At 39.4% G+C, this 13,598-nt stretch overlaps 1 protein-coding gene across 7 annotated transcripts in view; it reads left to right on the top strand.

Moving 5' to 3' along the window:
* Window positions 1-13,598, top strand: part of LDB3 (LIM domain binding 3) — a 123,771-nt gene that overhangs the window by 23,076 nt on the left and 87,097 nt on the right. The window lies entirely within an intron of this gene.

Below are 13,598 nucleotides of genomic sequence, written 5' to 3'. Positions count from 1 at the left end.
CATTGGTATGAGCTGTAATTGTGAAGGAGCTCTTTTCTGAAGATTTTATGTAGAAGATACACAGGAAATGGAAGCAGAAAGTAGAAGGGTGAAATTCTTTCAGTCCTGGAAATGATACAAAAAGGCAGAGGGGTAGGCCATTCAGAAGAAGATGCCTGTAACCAGCTGAGAGCACCAGATGGACCTAATCTGCAGTACTATTTAAAATATGTCTAGTAAAAGTTTGGGGCCATCTTCAGATTTTATTGGACAGTTACATGTAAAATGCTTATGTCGCTTCTATGTCTTATATGTATGTTGCTTACAGTGTCTTGAAGAGCTATATAATTCTATAAATAGAAGTCCCATCCCAGGATAAAGAGAGATTACTAATACAGCTCCATTTGGTACTTCTGCCTGCTCCAGGAATCTCCCCAGCTGCCAAATAATCATCTAAGCATTCTTAATTTCCATTTATTTCTGCTTCCTGGTATGTGATGTAAAACCATCCTGTTGTTAAGTAGGTGCACTTTGAAAAGTGTTTTCTGCTGCCATTGCAGTTAGCATAGTATTGGTGTGGAGCACATCAGAGTTCCATCACTGAGTTTCTATAGATGAAAAATGTAAACTAGAGAGGATGGGAGCCAGTCATCCACAAAATAATCTCCTGATTGAAGTGGTTTTAGGGGAAGTTTGCCAATATCAAGCTCTTGACAACTCCAAAACACCTACAGATTTTGTTTGTGTGTGGATGTAGAACTCTGAAGAATAGAATAGAATAGAATAGACCAGACCAGGTTGGAAAAGACCTTTGAGGTTGCATCGAGTCCAACCTGTCATCCAACACCATCTAATCAACTAAACCATGGCACCAAGCGCCCCATCCAGTCTCTTCCTAAACACCTCCAGTGATGGTGACTCCACCACCTCCCTGGGCCGCCCATTCCAATGGCTAATCACTCTTTCTACGAAGAACTTCTTCCTAAAATCCAGCCTTAACCTCCCCTGGTGCAGCTTGAGATGGTGTCCTCTTGTTCTGGTGCTGGCCACCTAGCAAAGAACTCTCACAACTCCTTCTGCCTGGATCAGAGATTTGCATTTTGGTATCAGGGAATACATCAATATTCTTTGAAGACATTTTTGCTTTATGTGGTCCAAAAGGTCACTTTAAATTAGCCATTCATATGCTTGCTTGATAACAAAATAGTCATGAAGCTCATTGTCCTGCCATTTAGCTAGGTCCTCATTTGAGATCCAAGTGGAGGGTTAACTTTTTTTTTCCTACACGTTCCTTTCATTCCTCATTTGTATCAGGCAAATAATGGTTTTACTAGCAGCAGGAATCCCTATTAAAGTAATTCATATTTTGTCATCTACATAACTCATTGTTTGGCAATTCATTTGGTGCCAGATGAAGGAAAAAAGACAAACTGGGCAGAGAAAGGCAGACTACCTTAGACTTTCTGAATTTTTTTTTCTTGGTCAAAGAACAAACTTTCCTGCTGCCTCTTCCAAACCAATTATTTTGACATGCTCCACTGCAGAAGTTATTGTCTAATGCCGCCAAGGAAAACATTGTTAAGCCAAATTCTGAACTTGATTGCATTCCATTTATGGGCTTAAATAGATGTCTTGTAAACATTTATTCCATAACAAAATATGCAATCAGATTATCATAATTAGTATACTTGCCTTGGACCAGGAGGGGGAAGTTCCTAATTTGGACACGCAGAATTTTGAAGCTCACTATGGCTGGGTGAGTAGCTTATCACAACCTCTGATTCCAGTGCTTCTGAGAAAAATGTCTGCAGTTACCAAGGAATGAGTAGAAGATAAACAAAAAAACCAGCTTTGAAGTGGAAGTGAAGCATCCTGAAGAAAAATGTCCAAGATATGCATATGTTACACAGCTTGATGATCCATGAGGAGCCATGCTCTGAATCATGGATGTGTGAGTATCTTAAGCTAAGGATCAGATCCACATTCATCTAGATAAAGCCTAGCTAAATATACCAAGCAGGCTAATGATGATTTTCACCCATAATTTATGTACCTAATCTTTGTTATCTAAGAATGTTTATTAGATACAAATATGTAAGCCATTTTTGAAAATCTACCCTTAAGCTCCTAAACCAACGATCATGCTGCCAAACTGGTACAAATCTTTATGGTTCACTGTTACTTTCCAAGTATAGTTAACTACATGAAAGAAATAAGAATGTACATAGAGTTGGAGTAGTATATGTAGACAGCATGTTCAAGGTCCTGTCTGGAACACTCTGTTAAAACCTGTGCGCTCTGGAGAATAATTCTGTCTTAGCTTGCTTCTGCTTACTCCAGTAAATGGTGAACACCAAATCTAGATGAAATTAAACAAGGAGAAGCAGAGTACCTGAAAAGGAACTGGCAGAAGCATTGCTGCCCAGATTAACAGGTAAAAGTACTTAGTGTTAGAGAGCTTTCAGTTTGCATCAGGAATGCTAAGAAAGATGTATTGCATCTTAATAAATTATTTAACTTTATTCCATACTACATTCCAGAGGGTCCAATGAAAAATCTCGTTTGTTTTAATTACAGGAAGCAAAGTGGCTGAGCAACAATTGTGAATGAAAACTTTCTGTCTGAACAAAAGCTGCCTGCAAAACACAGCCTGCACATTTGACTGTGATACTGATGTTGCTGGTCATGGTTTAACCCTAGCATTCCCATGGCAAATTGAAAGTGCTCTGACCCTCACCTGTTGATCACCAGGATGAGCTGCTCAGAAATAGAAAGGCTGCCCACAGTAGTATGTCAGCTGGATAGAAAATGCACTGGTCAGGCTTCACTTTCTGCCTTAATACCTTCTTTCAGCAGCCAGTCACCGGTCATAGACTTTACGCACTAAAATCCCCCTGCACCTTCACATATGCTGCGTAACTCCACAGGGAATCCAAAACCTGTCATCAGGGACAACAGATCTCCTTGTCCACAAGGGAGTGCTTCTCTGGGCACTGATGAATTTTGACAAAATAGGTGATACACTCGGTTATTACTGCTGGCAAGGTGTCCAAATATCCAAATAACTAAATAAGTTATTCTGTGAATGTCAAAAAGTTTCTGATTTTCCTTTTTGCTTTTCTGACAGTGAGTGTTTGGTTTATGCTGCTGAGTGGGATGGTCAAGTTAATATGTTTTACCATTTTAGAGAACTCTAGAGCGGCTGGGAGCTTGAATAAGTAATTTTCCCTCTAAAAACACCAAACCAAACCAACCAACCAACCAAAACAACCCAAAACCCCCAAACAAACGAAAACCAACAGCTTATCCAAAGATAATTGAGGCTGCTTGAAATATCCTATCTGCTGAATTGGGAATAATGAGATCATAGACTTCTGCCTTTATCTGGAATGGAAATACCCCCAAAACAGCTTTCCTTGTAGTGGCTGGAAAGTTTTGAATCAAGTTTCAGCCCAGTTCATGGGCATGAAAATAGAAGACACAGCATGATGAAAGTGAGTGGCATTATTTGTATCTTCAATTAGAGGCCAGAGGCAAATGGATAGTAGCTAGCTGAAGTAATTTATTTCTTTCTTAAAGCTCTTTCTAAATATCCTGCTTCTAGATAAGCTCAAGTTTATGGGACATTTCTATTAAAACTTTATTTCAGTGCACTCTTTGTGATGCTGCTTTTTCTTAACTTACCTTTCAGGGTGTGTTGGCCCATAAACAATATTGATGTTTATTGAAGACTTTCTGTACATTCTCAGAACACAGTATTGTTAGGTTCTTTTAATGTGTTGTGAAAGGTTTTTACTTCAGATTCTCCCTAGGAAGTGGGGCAGATTGGGAAGGGGAACTGAAGCAGTACACTTGTAGGAAAAGACAACTTTGTATAGCGCACACAGTTGATCTGCTGCCTTTTCTGAACTTAAAGAAGCCTGACAGCCCTAGATTAATGTAGAAGCTCCTCAGATAGGGTTTGTTTGGCTTCCTGTTTCACCATGAGCTTGATGATTTGTAGAGCAGAGAAGTAGGTAAACTGCTACAGTCGCCCATCTACCCACGTTGCATTAATAGTTAAACAAAAATCACAGTATCTTTCTCAATAAATGATACTTTATCTTATTTTTTGTTATACCATTATTTTGAGTCTGAAATAGTCTTTGACTACAACCAATACCAGTATGTTAAAATAGGCAGCCACTCTAGTCACACAGAAAAGTTGTTACTGAAAACTTATATTCTAATAGATGGATAAACCCCCCCCCATTTTTAAAACTTCTCAGCTCAATATGGCTACATGCCCTGCAGCCACTGTGAGATAAGTGGGAAGATTCTCAGCTGCATTGTTGCAATAGAGGATTTTTAAGCTGATGGATGTAAAATTCACTTGAAGGGATGCTTTTACCTTAAGAAAAGCATACATGTCACTGTCTTGTACTTTATCAAATAAAATCTGAGGTTTTTTTTTTTTTACTATGCTCTGCAATCTTTAAACCAGCATTGAAATCACCACAATATAAAGTTCAACCTTTGTCCTCAGCAATAGCCACAGCCCTCCTCAATCAAGGCAAAGAAGCAGTATAAGATGCCTCCTTTTTTAAAAATTCAAGTTTGCTGCTTTTAATGTTTATTTTGTCTTCAATCTTTATAATACAACCTTCAACATAACCAGTGTTACCTTTTAGATTTGTTCAAATTACTTCCTGTTATACAGATGTTGTTCCTATGGCTTCATGAAGGAAGTGGCTTCTTTGTGTTTCGTTGAAAAGCTTGGAAAACAAACTTTAAGCTATTACATTTAAGAGGTAAAAGAAACATCTTCAGTATTGACAATTTCTGTTGGTTCCTGAAAAAATCCATCAGTTACATCCCTGTTAAATGTGTCAAGATTGTATTTTACCTGATAGATCTTTAAGCTTCCAGGGATCCTGCTGGGATACCTGGCAGGATGTTGTGTTAAACATGATACAGCATATTACAGAAGAAATTTGCATTGCACTTTCTCAGGGGAACTTTTGATGCTGTTCTTTTTTATCCACTTGGATCTTGAAAGGCATTCTTCACTCCCTGAAGTTTGCAGCCTGTGCTTTTGTTTATTCTGTCATAGAGCATGGATGAATGCTACAGGCACACAACAGTTATTCTTATGGATAAGGAGGGTATTTAATGAGTAATTGATGCTATATGGTGGATGGTTAATGCTGAGCCGTCCTATTGAAACAGATTCACATTGGGCAATATGGCTTCTTAAAACGTGAGATGCAAAAGTAATGGCATGATCCTGGATGTATTTCCTGCAAATGTAGTTGATTTAACACCTCTGTCACTGTGGACATGTGCTATATTTCTTCTTTTATACAGATGCTTTTCTGTGTGTAGCCCCTGTAGGAAAAACACACAGTTGAATACAACTCACTTCTGATTTAGAGACAGGACTGCTATTTGCTGTGTCAAACTGGCAGCTCATGTTTTAGTGATCAGAGGAAGAATGACTACCCTGGTATTCTGGTGGCCAGAAACAAAAAGAACTCAATAAACAAATGCACATTTAAAGAGCAGTTAAATATAAGCCTGCATCAATGTAATAAGCACGCTAATTTACAAATACAGAGGGTCAGAAAAGTCACTTACACATCAGTCAGATCTGTACCAGAACGTCAGGACTTACTCAAAGTCAAAGCTATCTTAAGTTTCTTAATATCAGAAGTTGCTGCAGGCCACTAATTGCCAAACTAGAACTCTCAGTATTGTCTCAAATGCCCTTTTAGTCGGGCCTTATTTTTGTTGAAGCAATTAAAAGCCCTTCGAAGCTCTAAAGCATTGTGGTCTTAGCCTCTACAGTGAAATGCATTAAGCAGAATGAACTTGGAAAAAAAATTTTTAACACTCACCAAAATCTTACGATAGTGGCCAAAAGTCATAACCCTCTCCATTTATTGTTAATGCTTGTAGGGGGAAATAGGACAAATTGTGCTTTATGAGGACTTTCAAAACCCACACCAAATACGACCTCAGTTATATTCTGTTTTAATTTGCATTAAGTTTATTAGACTCTTTGTTACCAAAGAAGAACTTAATCATTTGTTCCTGAAAAACTTGTAACAAAACAATCTATTATTATTATTATTATTACTACTTCAATGTCATTTCTGCAAGATACATAGCTCACACTGTCTTGGCACAGTATTTGATTCTGAGAATAGACTGAATAGATCTAACAGCTATTTTTAGATGAAAACTGGGACAAGAGAGGTTGCTATTAGTCATACCACATTCGATTTAGAGAGTTGCATAGTCTTTTAATTATGCCAACACATCCAGATTTTTACTATGTCTGTTTGGGGTACATGAACAAATCATAGAATTGTTAAGGTTGGAAGGAACCTCAAATACCATCCAGTTCCAACCCCCCTGCCATAGGCAGGGACACCTCACACTAGATCAGGTTACTCAGAGCTGTATCCAGCCGTATCCAGCTGTATCCAGCCCAGCCATCCCCTCCAGGGATGGGGCTTCTACCACCTCCCTGGGCAACCTGTTCCAGTGTCTCACCACCCTCATGGTGAACAACTTCTTCCTAACATGCAATCTGAATCTACCCATTTCTAGTTTTTTTTCCATTTCCCTTAGTCCTGTCACTCCCTGACACCCTAAAAAGTCCCTCCCCAGCTTTCTTGTAGGCCCCCTTAAGATACTGGAAGGCCACAGTTAGGTCTCCCCGGAGCCTTCTCTTCTCCAGACTGGATAGCACCAAATCCCTCAGTCTGTCCTTATAGGAGAGATGCTCCAGCCCTCTGGTCATCCTCATGGCCCTTCTCTGCATACATTCCAGCATGTCCAGATCCTTCCTGTAATAGTGGCTCCAGAACTGGACACAGTACTCCAGGTGGGTTCTCACCAGAGCAGAGTGACAGGCTAAGCTGCAAACTCCAAAATAGTGCCTTTCCTTATTTTTTAACAAAGGATTGAATTTTTTTCAATTAGATAACATGAAGTTGAGGTAGGAACAGAATGATTTTCCTTGCAACCAGGGACAGCATTATTCCCACTCATTCTCAAAAGATCTCCCAAAGCCTTTCCTAGGGCGATCCCCTAAGCATGTATGCTTCCTTTCATTTCACAGCTGAAAATCTTTTATATTTGGCTTATTTGTATCACCTTAGTCTATTTGGCTTGACAAGAAGGGATAGCTGTCTTCTTTTTTGAAGATCAGCAGTCCTGTAAAGGTGTTAAGCAGAAGAAAAATTTGTGGTGTTAGGTGAGGTGGTATCACTCCAAAATGGCCTGGCATACCTGAAACTGAGGTAAGTAGCTCATGTGCCAATAGCCCTTCTGCTCTTGTGGTACAGATTTCAGTACAGGGTGTCCTGAACTGTAAGTGCTTGACTGGCTGTCGCACAAAATCTCAGTGCTGCTGTGGCTCCTGGTACCCAAGTGAGGTAGATTAAAGCTATTTTGAGTGTTCTCACATGTATTGTAATCTCCCTTCCTAGCTACACATGAAGCATAGCCTTGAGAGGCCACTTCAGATTGGCTCTGCAGATTGCTAGCTCAGTTCTGTTTAATATAAGTAGAAGCTCTTCAAGGTGTCAGTGGCATATTTTGCAAATGCCATGAGTGTTCATTTAAGGCAGGTTTTGTTGTCTCACTTAAAAAACAAGCAAAACAAACAAAACAAAAAGCCACCAAACCAAAACCAAGCCCCCCCAAAACCCCAAACAAAGAAACAAAAAAACCCAAAACACAAACACCCACCCCAAAAACAAACAAACCAAACCAACCAACCAACCAAAAAATCCAAGAAAGACAATTTTTAAAAGTCTGATATTTTAGAAACCTGATATTAAATTGAACCTGCTGAAACATTTTCTTCAGGACAATGATAGCTGCAAAAAATGGAATTTTCTTTAGGCTTGGTTAATGGTATTTGCAAGGACTTTCATTTCCAGTTTCCTACACTCCTCTGTCTTTATATTTAATTTGTCTTGCTCAGCTCTCTCATCTGATAACAAAAGATGTGAAAGTCATCATCAGGGAGTGGGATGTTTGCTCTGTGGCGCAGATTATCTAGTCTGTTTCTTTTTGTGTTCCTGTTTTATGCCTTCCGGCAATGTATCACTTAAAATGGTGAATTTCTGCTTGATGACTTATCTTTTTCTTTTTATGTGTGTGTGTGTTCTGTTTTGTTGTGTGTTTGGGGTTTTTTTTGAGTGGCTCCCCCCCCCACACCTCCCTTTCCTTATTCAGAATAGTTTTCTAAGAAAATCCATGACTTTCCCTTTGGTGCTGTTACCCATTTATTGTGGGGACAGGGATGGAAAGTGACTCATTTAGCAAATGATAATGTATGTATTTCCTTTATTAACTTGCTCACAATGGGAGAGGAGCTGTTGTCTCTAGTCCAGAGATAACTACTTGGATTCATGTGGGCATTCAACAGTTGAGTGTAATGGTTCTGTGGGTTCTGTGGTGGGACTTCAAAGTGTGCCTGTCCTCCATTCAGTAGATTGTGCTCCCATGTGTAAAATGATAACGTTTTGCTGCTGCTTCCAAGCGGTATGAGCCTCCACTTAGAAAGCCTATGAAGGCTTATTGGAAAAACTCACTTGCAAAATTGTAACAGGAAGAGATTAAATTCTGTTTTCTCCATAAAGGTAACATATTATCTCTTTTAGTGATCCATGGTGTCTGTCCATTCTTTTTCTTACAAGAATGTATTGTAGTCTCTGCAAACTGATCTCTTGGTCCTGTCTCTAATTTCTATGGAAAAGATTTTTCTTTTAGTATTTTCTTCTTTTCCAGGGGTCCCAAAGAGGAGAGAGTATTCATTCCCAGTGCTTTAGCATATTTCCAGTGCTATTGAATACTTGATTCTCTGAAATATTCTTCTTCAATGAGAAGTGGAAATACAACTTGCTGATTTTGTGTTGGGATCAGAAAGGGGTTGAGGCATAGCTCATGTCCTGGAGAAAGTTAAGAGGCCCTGGATAATGCTGCAAACTACCCTATGAACACCTTCTCAGTTGTATAGACTTCCCTATGGTTTTTTGGTTGGTTGGTTTGGTTTTGGGATTATTATTTTTTGTCTTGTAAACTAGAGGTTCAATCTGTTTATATAAGTATTCTCATTAGTATTTTTACTCTCATCCACTCAAATGCTACTGATGCCTATGTCTTCCCCTTTGGAGTGTAGCTGAGGGGGCTTGGATGGCAGTGTATGCTGTTCTCAAAGTGGTGCATGAACTGCACTTGTACACTGTCTCCTGCTAAATAGTACTTACTCTTAACCTAGTGCAGACCTATTGTTTTCAGGGCACAGCTGTCACTGATGTGTTATATATTCACTCAATACACAGATCTGCTCACAACAGAGTGCCATAAGAATTCTCTGTGGTGCACTGAAAGCTGCATGATACTTCCAGCCTGCCCGCTTGCTTTCATCTGGGGATATTGGAAGTCAGATATCTGTCTTGTAGGAAATTTGTGAGGGCTGAAAAGTCACACCTCTGAACAAGTGTTCCTTTCTTTTCTGAGAGAGGTGAAAGATGCTTTACTCTTCAGGATGAAGTCTGTGCTTGGGCTTTCAGCACTAAAGAAAAAACTATTAAAATCAGTGATATCTTGGCCTGGATTTCATAAATAAATTGACTGAAATAGCTATACCTTGACATTCTGGTGATCATCTCTCTGTAGACTTAAATAAAGGCATTTACAATACCTAGCATCTGAAAGCTATGTCGCATGCCAGAGCAAGTTAGTTAAGACTATTGCAAAGAATTTCAGAAATAGTTCTCTCTAGATCTTTCTTAGACATGTTTGAAGGAAAAAAAACCACAAAACCCAAACATAGATGGGCAAATTGAAAAATGCATACTTGACCCAGGCAGTATTGTATTTCTCATCTTCTTTTACTTCTGTTGATAGAAGAGAGGCTGAGATGAGATGAAACTCAATTTACCAAACATTGTGTAGACAGCTCTGGATTTGCTCTCTAATTCCAGTGGCTAATTAGCATACATTTTTAAACCTTTGAAATACAAAACAATGCCTAAAGATTTCACAGAGATCCATCGATATATTCTCTGTTTGTGATTACATTTAGTAAATTTTTTGTAGATCAGAGATTAATTTTCTGGGGAAAATAACAATAGCTAAACCCTTTGCATTCCATTCCTTTCTGATGGATCTTTAAAAATGGGAACAAGACAGTCTTGAATATGCCTTGACACTTCAGATCTGGCTGCCCTGTATTTCCATCTGTACACTGGTATTTTATCCCCAGCATTACTAACTGTTCTCAATGTCTGCTGTAAGTGCACGCTTTGGGTTCACTTGAAAGTCCCAGAGAGAAGCCTGTTAGCTTCTGATTAAAATATGTATAATTGTATACTTCGAGTATTTTATACATATTGTCCTGCAAACTTTAATGAGAAAGAAGTAATTATTTCCTGAGACTGTAGTTTTGAGTTACAGATACAATAAACTTGATCCTTCTGTTATACCTGTGAGTCTTACTGCCTATGAAGCTAAGATAAAAAAATTTTAGAGGTAAAGTGACATCAGTGGAGTGATGGCCCCTGAAATGGAAAGTGGAAAGGGTAGAACTGTATGAAGGTGTCCATCCCAGAGTTTGTTACCACTATACTTAGCTGAAGAGAGGAGTACAAATCTCTTTCATTTCCTTTTTAAATAAAGGAAGGCAGGCTGGTAAGCTGTGGTTGAGACCATTTCCCTGTCTTTCACAGCATTTGTCCTGGAGCATTTTGCCTCAGAAAGGGTGTTGCGATGGCCGAAGTTAAAAATCCATACAAATCAAAATTCAAAGTTACCCAGGATTTTCTATCTGATATATTCTCCTGATTAAGATATTTTTCATTTAGGTAGTGTCTTCTAGAAATGTTAGGTAGAAATAAGTCATACGTTATAACCTTAGGTTAGGTGAAATAGGTAATTTGTTATAACCATCCCTCTTAATTTGAGTTATAATTGCCTGATATATCTTTGTTTTTCTTTTAAGATACAGTATTTAAATTTGGGACTGCAAAAAGCAGCAATCAAAGAAAGCGAGAGGGAAGTCAGTATGTTGCAGCTATGTAGGACTAACCCTAGATCTGGATGGCTTTATCCTGTCTTTGGAAATGCTGCTTCTCTGAACTTATTTTGTTTGAAGCATCACTAGAGAGTAGAAGAGATGTATGTGTTAAGTAAGAATTCCCAAATTAGGGCAGACATTTGACTTTCAGTAACTGGGTTGATGTTCAAAACCCAGTCTTTATTCCTGCTGAGCAAATGGAGGAGTTCCCAGCATTTGGAACAAGCTGTCTGGGGAATGGAAATATCAGCATCACACAGTTAACATTTTGTGGCAAGAACTTGCGTGTTTCATGAGGGCGTAAAAAGTGGTGGTGTAGAAAAGTGATGTGTGAATACTATACACAATACAATCGGTATTAAGAGGGCTCAAGCCTTTGTATCTATCTGACTGACAAACAATTCATGTTAATAGAGAAAAAGATAATTGAGAGAGGATAAACTGAGAAAGACCAAAGTGTCCTGCTTGATGAATTCAAGTCTTACTGACTGGTTTATCCGAGTCTGGCTTTTGTTCACATTTTACCTTTTCCTGACCTCTTATTGAAGATTCTGCGTCTTGATGTATTTGGGAAAGGTCCTTTGGCAAGGAAGATTTTCAGTAACTGTACATTTACATGTGATTATGCAAATAAACCATATTGCTTATAGGCCATAGGTAAGAAAAAACAGGCTTCCAATATGAATCTCTTGTTGCAATGAATCTCTTTGTAGGAGGATACATTGGCCTGTAGAATAAACCTTAACTGTTGAAAGTACCACAAAATACTCCCCCAACCAGAAAAATATATCAGGGACTGGCACTGCCATTATCAGTCAACTGTACTTCACATGAGAACACTGTGTATGTGGCTGTCTTTTGCTAATAAAACAGAACTCTTACTGCTTTTATCTGTAGTGAAAAGGTATAGAAAGCTGTCTCTTCCAGTCAGCTCAGTTCTGGGTTATTTACAGGACTTCAGTCCAAAGTTATCTCTATTTTTAAGTAGTACTCTGGATGCTGTCTGGGTGCTCTGAGTGTCCAAGCATCTCAACATGAGGAGGAACTTCTTTACTGTGAGGGTCAAAGAGCACTGGAACAGGCTCCCCAGAGAGGTTGTGGAGCCTCTGGCGACTTTCAAGGTAGTGATAGGACTAGGGGGAATGGAATGAAGCTGGAGGTGGGGACATTCAGGCTAGATGTGAGGAGGAGGTTCTTCACCATGAGAGCGGTGAAACCCTGGAATGGGTTGTCCAGGGAGGTGGTCGAGGCCCCGTCCTTGGAGGTGTTTAAGAGCAGGCTGGATGAGGCTCTGGCCAGCCTGCTCTAGTGTGGGGTGTCCCTGCCCATGGCAGGGGGGTTGGAACTAGATGATCCTTGTGGTCCCTTCCAACCCTGAATGATACTATGATATGATACTATGATTAGGATGCATTCATGTGCAACCTGCGCTAGATTCTGTGGTCCTGCTCTGGCAGAGGGGTTGGACTCAGAGATCTCTGGAGGTCCCTACCAACCCCTAACATCCTGTGATACTAGAGCTTGTGTTCAAGTAAGTTGACAGCTCCTGTTGTCAAAAACTATGTTGTCAATTAGACTGCTAGCCTCAATTCTGAGCACCTTTAATGGGATGTTAAGAAACAACTCATTTTTTCCTTTTTTCTTTATTTTTGCCAGTGGAAGAGCACAAGCAAGCAGTCTAGGGAATTGTTTTGGAAGGACTTTTTTGGTTTGAGTATGTACACATTTTTAAGTGTTTTGAGGTCATATTAGAGAAGGCAGGTTAAGGAATTTCACTTCACACTTGATGAGGAAGTATGTTTAGATTTGTGTTGGGTGCTGGTTTTCCTTAGAAATTTAAATTCACAGTTTAAGCCAGGGTGATTTCACAAGGGAAATTTGGCTCATAATCAGACACATCTTCCTTTTATGTTCACTATGCTGAAGGAACAGTGTTTGACTGCAGCCTTTGTTGTAGTATTTTAGATTGTGCTTGGGTTTTCTTACGAGTGAGGAATGTGAGGAGGTGAATACCTAAAAATAAGAGCAGACCTGTAGTTCACGTCCGTAACATTTGAGTACTGAGTGCTGAAAGCAGAGGACAGCTCTGATGTGCTCACTAAAATTTGTCTGGCTGATGGTATGTGAAGGCTCTTCTGTTTTAGTTGGGAGTTCCCTAAAGGAGTCAAGTTTCATAAGTAGCTCTACTGTATCAATGTCATCCAGATGCAAGCTGAGAAGGCTGTGTAAAGATGAGGTCAGGATTCTGTCCATTCAGAGAAGATTCAGTTCACAAAGCATCTGGAGCTAACAAAATACAGTGCCGCAGTGTATGACTGGAATTTCTGAACTCTTGTCTCAGTAGTTGAGTTTATAGTTTAAACATTGTGGCTTCTTATTTCTAAAAGTGCTGGGCTATCTTTAGAGTGCCAGGTCCAACAGGTTGGTGAGGTCATCTTGAGTGTGTAGACATCTGTCTTGGTAATGGAGCTGTAGTTGGATGTGAGTGAGGTTAAGCAGAATGATTTCCTATAAAGCTTGCTATAAAAGAAGCAAAGCATCA

The sequence above is a fragment of the Melanerpes formicivorus genome, unplaced genomic scaffold (genome assembly GCF_026170545.1).
Source record: "Melanerpes formicivorus ecotype bairdi unplaced genomic scaffold, bMelFor1.0.p_v2 SCAF_6, whole genome shotgun sequence".
NCBI classification, from domain to species: domain Eukaryota; kingdom Metazoa; phylum Chordata; class Aves; order Piciformes; family Picidae; genus Melanerpes; species Melanerpes formicivorus.
Note: the sequence above shows the minus strand (reverse complement) of the source record. Positions and strands in the feature narration are given on the sequence as shown.